Source organism: Physcomitrium patens, chromosome 13 (assembly GCF_059467195.1).
Source record: "Physcomitrium patens ecotype Gransden chromosome 13, ASM5946719v1, whole genome shotgun sequence".
In the NCBI taxonomy this organism is placed as follows: Eukaryota; Viridiplantae; Streptophyta; class Bryopsida; order Funariales; family Funariaceae; genus Physcomitrium; species Physcomitrium patens.
The window spans coordinates 12,223,171-12,236,033 of NC_143422.1; positions in this window are offsets into that span (position 1 = coordinate 12,223,171).

A 12,863-nucleotide genomic window follows, 5' to 3' on the forward strand; every position below is an offset into this window, starting at 1 on the left:
ACAGTATTTAAGGTGTACCATCAACTACCAACAAGATGATTGGACAAACCTTCTGCCATTGGCAGAGTTTGCTTATAATAATACGGTACATTCCTCCACGCAACAAACACCTTTCTTTGCCAATTATGGCTATCATCCACGACTTGATACTTTTGATTTTTCAAAAGTTGATAATCCTGCAGCAGAAGATATGGCAAATCGGTTGTCAGAGTTACATGCAATAATGAAGGCGCAGTTGAAGAAAGCTCAAGAACGACAAAAGATAAATGCAGATATATATCGTAAAGAGCAACCACAACTCAACGTGGGTGATAAGGTATGGCTACTTCGTCGCAATATCAAGACCACTCGACCTTGTGACAAATTGGACTATCGTAGGCTTGGCCCCTTTTCTGTTTCTGAACAGATCAACCCAGTTGCATATCGGTTACATCTACCGGAGTCAATGAAGATCCATCCTGTATTCCACGTGTCTCTTCTTGAACCATATAAGACAGTGGATATACAAGGAAGAAGACAAATGCCACCGCCTCCTATAGAAGTAGATAATAATGAAGAATTTGAGGTGGAAGAGATATTAGACTCAAGGCGGTGCCGAAATAAGCTAGAATATCTTGTTCATTGGCGCGGATATGATATTAGTGAGCGCACATGGGAGCCATCCAGGAATCTAGCAAATGCATCAGCTAAAGTCAAAGTTTTTCATCAACGACATCCATCAAAACCAAGATGAAAACCTCTCTTATAAAAGAGACAAGATTGAGGCAAGATAACATTCAAATTCCTATCCTTGTTTGTAACTTCTTTGCATTTGTGACGCTAATTAGATGGAGAGCCAACAACCAGCGGATTCAACTCAAGAACCTTCGTTTGCTGACTTACCGGATGAGACATTACGATTGTCACAACCTTCAAGACGACGCAACCGAGATGAAGATCCTCAAGAACGACATGTTCTTCCTCGAATAGATGGTGAGATACAACGCGTTTGGTATCACGACCTTGGAAGAGATTCTCGATGTTTGGTGATATTATTGGAGATAGGAACGACTCCTGATGGTGTTTCAAATGTATTATTTGAAGGAAGTTATGAAGGCCTCAACAGTGATCAAATAACAGGGTGGTCTTCTCGCCCTGGAATGGGACACTATCGATGGCTAAGAGGACCCATCAACTATCTTCGAAGAGAACAAAGATCAGAGTATGTAGCAAATACAATTCGCCGCATATTAGATTTTCTCAATATATAATCACCGCTCCTCGTGGAACTCGTCCCTAGAAGGGGGGGTAATGTCACGGACATACATATAATTACCTATATGAATAGATAAAAGTATGTAAAAGTAGATAAAAGTAGGTTAATTGTGTAATATCTTCTAGAGAAGCTTCTTAGAAGCTTCATAGACGCTGCTTTGACTTTATAGGAGTCTATAGTTGACTTTTAGGTTAGAAACTTGGTCAACAAGTTAGCCATGTGCCACACATGTTGGAAGCTTAAAGAACAAGCTAACTACGTGGTCCATCCATAGAAAACTTGCCTTGCAAGCAAAGGCATGTGGCCTAGAAAGTCAACATATATTGGAGGTCTTATAGAACATCGCCACGTGGCTTCTAGTTAGATAGTATATATAGAGGCAAGAGTGAAGCCCTCTTCACTCTTGTCAACTCCTTTCTTGCTTCTAGTCTAGTTTCAAGGGTCTCTAGTTTTCTTGTATTTTGGCAATAGCCATTCCAGTTTCTTTCTTAATATACATATTTCTATTTTGTCCTATTTCTTTTTGAGAAAAGTCTCACTTACTCTTTAGCTTTCATCGAGTTCTTGTCCTTGACAATTTGTGATAATAGATCATTTTATTAGGATGGCACATTTTTTACCATGTAAAAAATCTATCATAAGTGAAGCAACAATTAAGCTTTTTTTTGACAACATCTATTGCTATAATAGATTCTTGAAAGATATTATATTGAATAGGTGATTCAATTTATATCAAGATTTTGGAGAATCCTTTTTAAGATATTGAAAGTAGATATAAAGTTCTTTTCAACTGTTTATCTTCAAACCAATAAACAAACAAAATAGATAAATCAAATTTTGAAGTAGTATTTGAGGTATATCATTAATTATCATCAAGATAATTTGACAATTTTTTTGCCATTGGTAGAGTTTGCATACAATAATTTAGTACATTCTTCTATTCAACAATCACCTTTCTTTGCAAATTATGGTTATCATCTATAACTTGATACTTTTGACTTTTGAAAAGTTGATAATCTTTCAGTAGAAGATTTGACAAATCATTTGTTAAAACTATATGCAACAATAAAGACATAATTAAAAGAAGCTCAAGAACAACAAAAGTTCAATGCGGATGCCTATCACAAAGAACAATTATAATTCAATGTGGATGACAAGATATGGCTAATTTGTCATAATATCAAAATTACTTATTCTTGTGACAAGTTGGACTATTATAAGATTAAACCTTTTTATATTAATAAACAAGTCAATCTTATTGCTTATCAATTAAATCTATCAAAGTTTACAAAAATCCATTCCATATTCCATGTATCTCTTTTATAGCTACATAAAACAATGAATAACTTAGAAAGAAGACAAATACCACCTCTTCCTATAAGAATGGATAGTAATCAAGAGTTCAAGGTCGAAGTAGTCTTAGATTCAAGGCAATACCAAAATAGGTTAGAATATCTTGTTCATTAGTACAAACATAATATTAATAAATGCATATGGAAGCTAGCAAAGAATCTTACAAATTTAATAAAAAAGGTTGAGGTTTTCTATCAAGGACATTCATCAAAACTAAGAGACTTCTAATGTTTGGTAATTTTATTAGAGGTTGGAATTTCTTTTGGCAATATTTTAGATGTTTTATTTGAAAAAAGTTATAAAGACCTTAACAATGATCAAATAACAAGATGGTCTTTTTATCCTAATATGGAATATTATAAATAGCTGAAAAGACCTATCAACCATCTTTAATGAGAATATAGATCAAAGTATGTAACAAATATAATTCTTCTCACTTTAATTTTTTTCAGCATTTGATGACTACTCTTTGTGGAATTCATCTTTAGAAGGAGAAGTAATATTATGGACATATATATTTATTCTAATATTTATTTATCTGGTTAAATAAAAATAGATAAAAATAATTTTATTTTATAATATTTTTTAAACATAACTTCATAGAAGCTTCATAAAAATTACATGACTTTATATGTATTTGTAATTGATTGGTAGGTTAGAAACTTGATCAATAAATTAATCACATATTGATAACTTACAAAATAAACTAACTATGTGGTGCATATATTAAAAACTTGCTTTACAAGTTAAGACATGTATCTTGTAAAGTCCACATGTTTTAGACATCCTATTGGACATTGCTACATAGCTCCTAGATAAGAATATATATGGAGGTAAGAATGAAGCCTTCTTTACTCTTGTCACTACCTTTCTATTCCTTAATCTTGTTTCAAGTCTTTTTAATCTTCTTTGTTTTTTACAATAGCCATTCTAGTTTAATACTATACCATCTTTGAGCAATGTTCTAATTTTTTTGAGTGACACAAGAGTGTATTGAGGATTTCTTTCTTTAAACTTTATATCTTTGGTAATTTTTATATATTTATATTCTATTTCTTTTTCAACAATGTTTCTATCCATATCTTATAGTTGATCATATACTCTTATAATTCTATCTTTATCTATTTTTACTAATAACTCATAAATCAATGTATCCAATATAAATTCTATATCTTGTTTAAATTTGTTACTTTGACTATTGAGCCATAATTGCAATGCTCTTTTTTTTGGCATGCCTTTAAGATAAATATTACTAAAAAAAAAAAACACATGTTTAAAAAGATTTTCTTCTCTTTAATTTTAAAATTATCAAAGCTTAGTCTGAATATTTCTCAAATCTTGTGATTACTATTGTTTTCATCTCCATCTAACTCTCTTCCTTGTTTCAACTTTTATTGAGTTCGCTCTTAACATCTAAATATCTTGTTATTTCTTAAAAATGCTCCCATAACTTTTAAACTCAATGGTAGGCAATTACAAGCTTTTACAATTTTTTTATCAACTTCAACAAGTTAATTGTGTAAATCTCCTTGGCCACATAAATAAATAATAAAAAAATTTATGCTTATTCCTTCATCAAGTTCTTTAATATTTATTTCATAAATTTCTTCACAACAATGCTTTATTTCTTTTGAATTTCAAATTATTGTAATTAATGTGCTACCATTACTAGCAAATATATCATCTATAAATGCCATATTTTCAATTTGATTTTGATTCTTCACATTTTCAAAGACCAAAATGGTTTTATTCTCCACCAAATTTTTTTTTAACATTTTGAACTTCTATTACATCTTTTGGTTTTGCTTCAACTTTAAATGGTTCTAAAATAATACAAGAAGTTGTATAGCAATCATCACCACTTTCAATACATTCAACAAAGTATGAGGCATTGTATGTATCTTCTATTTCAATCAATAAAGCCATTATTATTGCAATCTTGGTTATTCTACCCATTCTAATAAGATACAATGTCTTAACTTTGTTTGTACATTGTTGTCTTATTTGTGATAAATATTGTGATCTATTTGAGTTTTCTTCTTCATGTAAATTAACTTATAATTAAAAAATTCGTCCACAAATCAAAAAATTTAATAAATAATGCATATAATATATTTAAATCTAGTCTTATTAACTTGAGCTCATATTATGATATTTAAGTATTATTATAGCATTAAAGAGTGTATAATTTTATAATAAAATCAATTCAATTCAATTAATAGATATATGCTTTCATTTATAATTTAGGTCTTATCAATAGTAATCTATTATATTTTTGCTAAAATTCTATATTTTTATGACAACTAAATTTTGTTGCTCCAAAATATGGAGCATTTTTCAACCAAAAACTTTTTCTTTAATAAGTTCAATCTTTTACAAATATTTGAAAACTTTGGCTAATAAAAAGGATTCAACTTCTAATATTCTTAGATAAATTCAACTAAATCATCACAATTTGAAGGTAACTTTGATCCTTTATCTTTTTTAATTTTAGATAATATCACTTTTTTTATAATATTTTTAAATAGATATTATTTTAAAAGGATCTTAAAATATATCATTGCAAAAGAATAAATACCAACTTCAAAAAGACACATTGTCATTGTTTGAAATTTATTTTTTAATACTGCTAGAACCATATAGTTTAGAATATAATAAATATAATTATTTCTTATAGCTTTTGAATTTCTTCCTACTTAAAACTTATACAATCCAAATTAAATCATTTTTATAATAGCATATTGAACAATCTCATTTATAATCTTTGATTCCATAATATTAACCAAAATATTCTCATGCTTTAAATTACATTGTACAATGTGCATATTATATAAGTAACTCATCTCTTTGGTAATTTGATACATAATATGTCACAAACACAAAAATACAGGCTCAAGATCTAACAAGAAGTTCAAGAAGAACTGGCAAGAACTAGATTAATCAGATGAATACAAGAACAACACTAGAGAGGTGAGCTAGAGCTCCAAGAGATGTGTTATCGAGATTGAAGAACTCTTCAGCCTTGATTCCAATATATACTCTTATTTAAGAAGCTTCTCAAGTAACTTCTACTAACTAAAAAGCTTCGAGAAGGTTCTAGAGACTTACTTCTAGAAGGTTGTAGAAACTTGTCTCTAGAAGGATCTAAGGACTATGTCCCTAACATCTCCTACTAACTAATAAGCTTCTCAAGCAACTTCCATCAACTAGGAAGCTTCTAGAAGATTCCAGAAACTTATTTTTAGAAGGTTTTAGAAACTTGTCTCTAGAAGGTTCTAAGGACTATGTCCTTAATATCCTCTACCAACTAGGAAGCTTCTTAAGTAACTTCCATCAACTAAGAAGCTTCTAGAAGGTTCTAGAGACCTGCTTCTAGAAGGTTCTAGAAACTTATCTTTAGAAGGTTCAAAGGACTATGTCCCTAACACCACCCCCTCCTTTAGCTTTGAGGTCTTTGAGAAGCAATGTTGTTGTTAATCAGTACCAAAGCAAGAAAATGAACATTTGCTATGAATTCTAATTGTTGTTCATGAGGCAAGTGGTTCATCGCTCCTTGAAGCCAATGGTAGTGGCCCACGCCTTTGACTTCTGACCAAGCATGAACTTTCATGTCCTCATTGTGAAATTATCCTACAAACATGCCTTCTGACTGACCATCGTAAGCAGGCTTGATCTCCAATACAATCATCAGTGATTGATTACTCGGTATCCTCCGTCGTCGTCATGGTGTAGGCGGTTTTTCATCTCGGGGTCGCCTTCGTGAGCTAGTCGGTTGAGATAATCTGACTGACATAGTATCTATCTCTTGGCTATCCATATGAAAAGACCAAACTATGGCTACTGAAAAAATTCTACTTTATCTTGGAAAAAATAACTATATCAACTACGAATTTCGGTGGCGCTCTCCTCCTTTCTTATATTCTTGGTTGAGCAAGCTTCAGAAGGAAGCTATCGTTGAATCGGCTTAGATTTATGAGGATGTTGTTGATAAAAATCATGTACCTTTTGTGGCGCATTGGGGAGATTTTTAGCTGGCTCCCACGTTCGCTCATTAATGTCATAGCCGCACCAATGAACAAGATACTCCAACTTATTCCATCTTCGCTGTGAATCCAACACCTTTTCGACCTCGTATTCTTTGTGGTTCTCAATCTCAATACTAGGTGGTGGACATTGTACTCTTCCAGAAAAAGACGACTCTCGATAAGGCTCCAACAGAGAAACATGAAAGATTGGATGTACCTTCATAGAAGCCAGTAATTCCAGACGATACGCCATTGGATTGATTTGCTTCTGGATGATAAATGGTCCCAATCTTCGATAGTCCAACTTATCACATCATCGCTTCGTCTTGATATTCTGTCGAAGAAGCCATGCTTTATCTCCAATTTTGAAAGTAGGTGCTTGATTCCAAAATCTATCTGCAAATGCCTTGTAGGAATCTTGAGCGGATTGTAATTGAAGCTTCAACATAGTTTGAAGCTCTGATAGTTGCTTCGTAAATCTTTCAGCTATTGGATTGTTATTTGTTGACGGACTCAATAAATCAAGCTTCAGATGATACCCATAGTTGAAAAAGAATGGTGTGTATTGAGTCGACGCATGGAGGCTATTGTTATATACAAACTCGGTTAGCGACAGATATGCGGTCCAATCATCTTGCTAATAGTTGATGCTGCATAGTAAGTATTGTTCCAAGACTTGATTCACTCGTTTCATTTGGCTGTCAGTTTGAGGATGAAAAGCCGAAGAAAATTTGATATCCACCTTCAGTATCTCAAAGAGAGATCTCCAAAACTTTGATACAAACTGGGTTCCTTGATTTGATACGATATCATCGGGTAGTCCATGATATCGATACACATTATCAAGAATGAACCTTGCTGTGACTTCACTAGATGATGTCTTCTTGCAAGGGACAAAGTGCGCCATCTTCGTAAGTCGATCTACCACGACAAAGATGCTGTCAAATGATTTCGATGATGGCAGGTCCATGATGAAGTCTATAGAAACTGAAGACCATGGTCGATGTCGAATCGACAATGGCTGTAGAAGTCCATAAGGGCGATGTTGAGGATTCTTGGATCTTGAACAGATGTCGCAGGAGAGGACAAAATCTTTCACATCCTTCCACATTTGGAGCCACCAAAAATCTCGAGAAATAAGCTCCAAGGTCTTGTTGAATCCAAAATATTCCGCAGCTAAAAAATCGTGGCGAGATTGAAGAACTCGGAGTCGTGCTGGTCCTTTTGGAATATACAACTGCTCCTCAAAGTATAAAAGATCTCCCTCCACCTTGAACTTGTCGTCATTGGCACGCTACTTGATATCAATGGCTACTGAATCTTCAATGGGTACGACATGTATCTAGTTCAGGAAGTCAGCATCAATTGGCACAATTGTAGTGCAAAGCCGAAATTACTTTGGCTTCAACAACGTTGTACATTGTTGATCAAACGTTGCTTCTCTAGGCTTTGATATAAGTTACAATCTCCTTGATAAGGCATCAGATAGTCCTTGCTGCTTTCCAGGTCGATAAGTGATAACAAAATCGAACTTAGATAGCAACATACTCCACCGAGCTTGACATTGATTTAGAACTCGAGCTGACATGAAATACTCCAAATTCTTGTGATCCGTGTATACAATCACTGGATGTATAGCTCTTTCAAGAAAGTGATGCCATTCTTGGAAAGAATCTTCTATAGCAAGAAGTTCCTTATCGTAGATCTCATAATTAATTTCTGCAGTAGAAAACTTTCGAGAATAGAATGCAACCGGATGGAACTTCTTGTCTTCTCCCATTTGTGAAAGTACAGCTCTCAAAGCAAAATCCGAAGCATCAGTTTCTAAATAGAAGGCCTTTATAAAGTTTGGATGTACCAAGATTGGAACCATAGTAAATGCCATTTTTAGGTCTTGAAACGCCTTCTTCGCTAGAGGTCTCCATTCCAACTTATCCTTGCATGTCAACTGAGTAAGAAGAGCAGCAACTTGAGAATAATTCTTGATGAAGATTCGATAAAAGTTAGCAAAATCAAGAAAGCATTATACGTCTCTAATCGTCTTCAGAACCTCCTAGGACACGATTGCTTCCACCTTCTTGGGATCCATCTTCAAGCCTTCCGTAGTCGCAACAAACTCCAAAAACTCCATCTCCATTTGGTGAAATAAACACTTCTCCAACTTCGCATATAGTCCTCGCTCGCATAGTTTTTCTAAGACCAAACGAACGTGCTTTTCAAGCTCTTTCTTTTTTAGAGAATATCAGAATATCATCCAAGTAGATGACAACAAAATCATCAAGGTGCTCCCGAAAAATATCATTCATCATATGTTGGAAGATCGCTAGAGCATTGGTAAGACCAAAGGGCATGACATTATACTCAAAATGGCCATACCTCGTACGAAATGCTGTCTTCCACTCATCTCCTTCTTTGATTTGTACGAGGTTATAAGCTCCCCTTAAATCAATTTTTATAAAGATCCTTGCACGTCTAAGTTGTTCTAAGAGACTAGAAATCAAAGGTAACGGGTAACGATTCTTCTTTATTACCTTGTTGAGGCCTCGTTACCCCACGCACATCCACAGCGAGCCATCTTTCTTCTTCACAAATAAGATGGATATTCCAACTGACGATTTTGAATGACGGATGAAGTTCTTGGCTAGATTCTTGTCGATGTACTTTCGTAACTCCGCCAACTCCATCTGCGATAGATTGTAGATTAGACCAAAAGGTGGTTGTGCTCCTTCCTGCAAGTCTATGGTGCAATCATCTGGTTGGTGTTCTGGTAGCATGTCGACATTCTTCTTTTAAAACACATCTTTAAAATCCTTATATTGCTTCGGTATACTTGCTGTCGAGATCTTCTCTCGAGTACTTGGAGCCGCATAAATGACAAACGGTGTACCTTCCTTGGATGATCTTACAAATGCTCTTGCTTCAATGAATAAAGATTTTTCTATTCGGGGTTTGATACTAGGCTTGCTCTTGGATGGTTTTGTGGGAAAGGTCATCTTTCGCAACCTCCAATCTATGGATGGATTATACTTTTTCAACCAAGAAAGACCAAGAATAGTAGGATTTGATGGAGTTCTAATAATATTTAAAATAATATGACTACTATGGCCCTTAAACGTCACTTCTATAGATTCTGATTCATGGGTGATACTACCAGACAATAAAGGTCGTCTATCTATGACCTCAATGTGAACATGTTTGGATTTTTGTACTAAAGGGATCTTATGACGCTTCACAAATTCTTTATCTAAGAAACAAGCACATGCTCCTGAATCTAATAATGCTAAGGTTCTCAGTTTTTGATGACCAATAAACAAAGGGATTATAAAACAAAGGGCAGGTTGAGCGGAAAGAAAGGAACCTAGTTGTTGTTGCGATATTTCATTGTTCAACAGCACGGTTCCTATTGTGGCTGGGCATCCTCGTTTTCTTGAACAAACGTGCCTCTGGTCCTGACAGTGCGTCGATTTTGTTTTTTTGTACAGTTTCTAACTTTGTGGCCTTCTTTACCGCAATACAAGCATAGACCTTTCTCCATACTTCACTTTTTTTCTTCTAGATTAAGAGATTTGATACGTACCGCATCAATTTGCATATCTTCTACCTCTGAATGTGAATTCACGCTGCTTGTCGACATAGTTGAGGCGTGATAAATCGTATGTTGTCTTGAGCATTGGTCTTGGCGACGTTGGAATAGGTAATTATCGTACTTCACAGCTTGGCTAATAGTTTCATTGAGTGTTCGCGGATCAGGAAGAGTTAACAGCAAATCTTTCACATTGTCCCTTAAATCCCAATAGAATTGACTCATCAATGCTTCTTCGTCCTAATTGATGTCGCATACTAATTGCCTGAAATCCGATGTATAGACTGATGTAGAGCGCATCCCTTGTCGTAGTGACTGGATCTTTGTTGTAGCCCATCAAACCTTGTCATGTTCACCAAATGCTTCCACAAATGCCTCCAACAAGGTTACAAAGTTGTTTAGTATGGATGATCATTTTTCAAAGAAAGGAACAAACCATGATAGAGCTTGCCCTGTAAGTAAGGTTCCAATAAGCCCAACACATGACTCCTTCGTTGGATAGCGTTTTGGCTATAAAATTGTTATCAACTTGATTTGATTGATGAATCCTTGAAACTTGGAATATGTACCATCGAACTTATCTGGAAGGCTAACTCGGGGCTCCTTATGTTGTAGAAGCAGCGGTGCTTGTCGAACCTGAGGCAAAGTTGCTTCTCCAAGTACAGAAGTTTGAGGCTGGTACAACCTAGATTGTGCCATTCCAGATGCTCCATCATTGTGAAGCCTTGCTATGACTCCTTCAATCTCTGCAGTTCTTTGTGATAATGTAGCGAGGGTATTCATGATAGCATCTAACTTGGACTCCAAACTTTTCGTCATACTAATGTCTTGGCTTCTGACCATTCTAAAAGAAGGACAGAAATGACTCTATAAGAAGACAATATTGGTTTAGAGGATGGTACTCTGCAACCTCTAAAATGCCTTAAGAGCTTCAAGAAAAGGGATAATCCACTCTCTCTAAGAAGAATAAGACTCCAATATTGTAACAAAAAAAATATCAGTTTAGAGGAGGGTAATCCGCAACCTCTAAAACGCTAGTATACCTTCAAGCAGAGGGATAATCTACACTCTAACGAAGAAGAAACTAGCTCTGATATCTGAGGTGAGTGTAGTCTTGACAAACTGTCACGGACACAGAAATACAGACTCGAGATCTAATAAGAAGTTCAAGAAGAATTGGCAAGAACTAGATTAATGAGATGAATACAAGAACAACACCAGAGAGGTGAACTAGAGCTCCAAGAGATGTGTTGTCGAGACTGAAGAACTCTTCAACCTCAATTCCAATATATACTCGTATTTAGAAAGCTTTTCAAGCAACTTCTATCAACTACGAAGCTTCTAGAAGGTTGTAGAGACTTACTTCTAGAAGGTTCTAGAAACTTGTCTCTAGAAGGTTCTAAGGACTATGTCCTTAACATCCTCTACCAACTAGGAAGCTTCTTAAGTAACTTCCATCAATTAGGAAGCTTCTAGAAGGTTCTACAAACTTGCTTCTAGAAGGTTCTAAGGACTATGTCTCTAACATAATATCAATGAAGAAAACATAAGATACTTCTTTTTTTTCTTTCAACATATTTCTCAAGTTTTTTTGCATCAATTCCATTCTTAAGTATAAATATTCATTCTTGTAATATTCAACAAAAGATTCACTTCTTTCATTAGCATCACCTTTCATTGTAAAGTAATATGTTATGAAATTGAAATGGCTTAAATTTTTTAGAATGCTCTCTTCTTAGATAAAAATTTGCTCAAATTCAACATCCATCTCTATAATTACATACCAAAGTTCCAATCACTTTGATTTATAAATTTTTTTATAAATTCCATTTATTTGTTCAATAGTTTTAAGACTTTTTGTGATACGTAATAGTTTTAAATCTCCACCTTTTGTACAACTCCAATCTTCCAAGCTTTGTAATAGATACTTTATTAATCCATAATGTTCGAAATATTCTTTTTTATTTGTATGGATCAACCTCTCACATAAAAAATTATCATCCTTTTCTACCTTATTACATATTTTAATATCAAAAGTAGCAAATGTGGTCTTTAAATGTATTAGAATAATTCTTGGAAATCATAATATTTACTACATTACAATAAAATTTCAAATCTTACACTAGATCTCAAAGTTCCTTCATTATTAAATTAGAAGATGACTTCTTTACACTAATTTTATTTTTCACATTTTTTTACCAAAAAATAAGGATTTCTTTAGTGCAAGAAATAACTCACTCAATAAAAACTCAAACCTCAATTTATCATTAGTACAAATGATTAGGTGGTCAAAAACCTCCATAACATGCTTAATGGTCTTGCATAAATTTGAACATTGGTTTTTATTCAACAAATATTTTTCTTTCAATAAAACCTTCATTGCTACAATATAAGCTTAACATTCTCTCTAAATATCTCCAACAATATTCTATGTTTGACATTATATCAATATGTAACAAATACACATCCAATTACTCCATTCTTGTTAAAAATCTTTGCCTCCAAATGCATTGAAAACTTCTTTACACCATAATATATTTCTTGATTGTTTTCAAAATAGATGCCATAATAAATTGATAAAACTATTCCAAATTCGTTATATCACCACCTATTAAATTGCACATTAAATTTTATTAGTAATTCATGA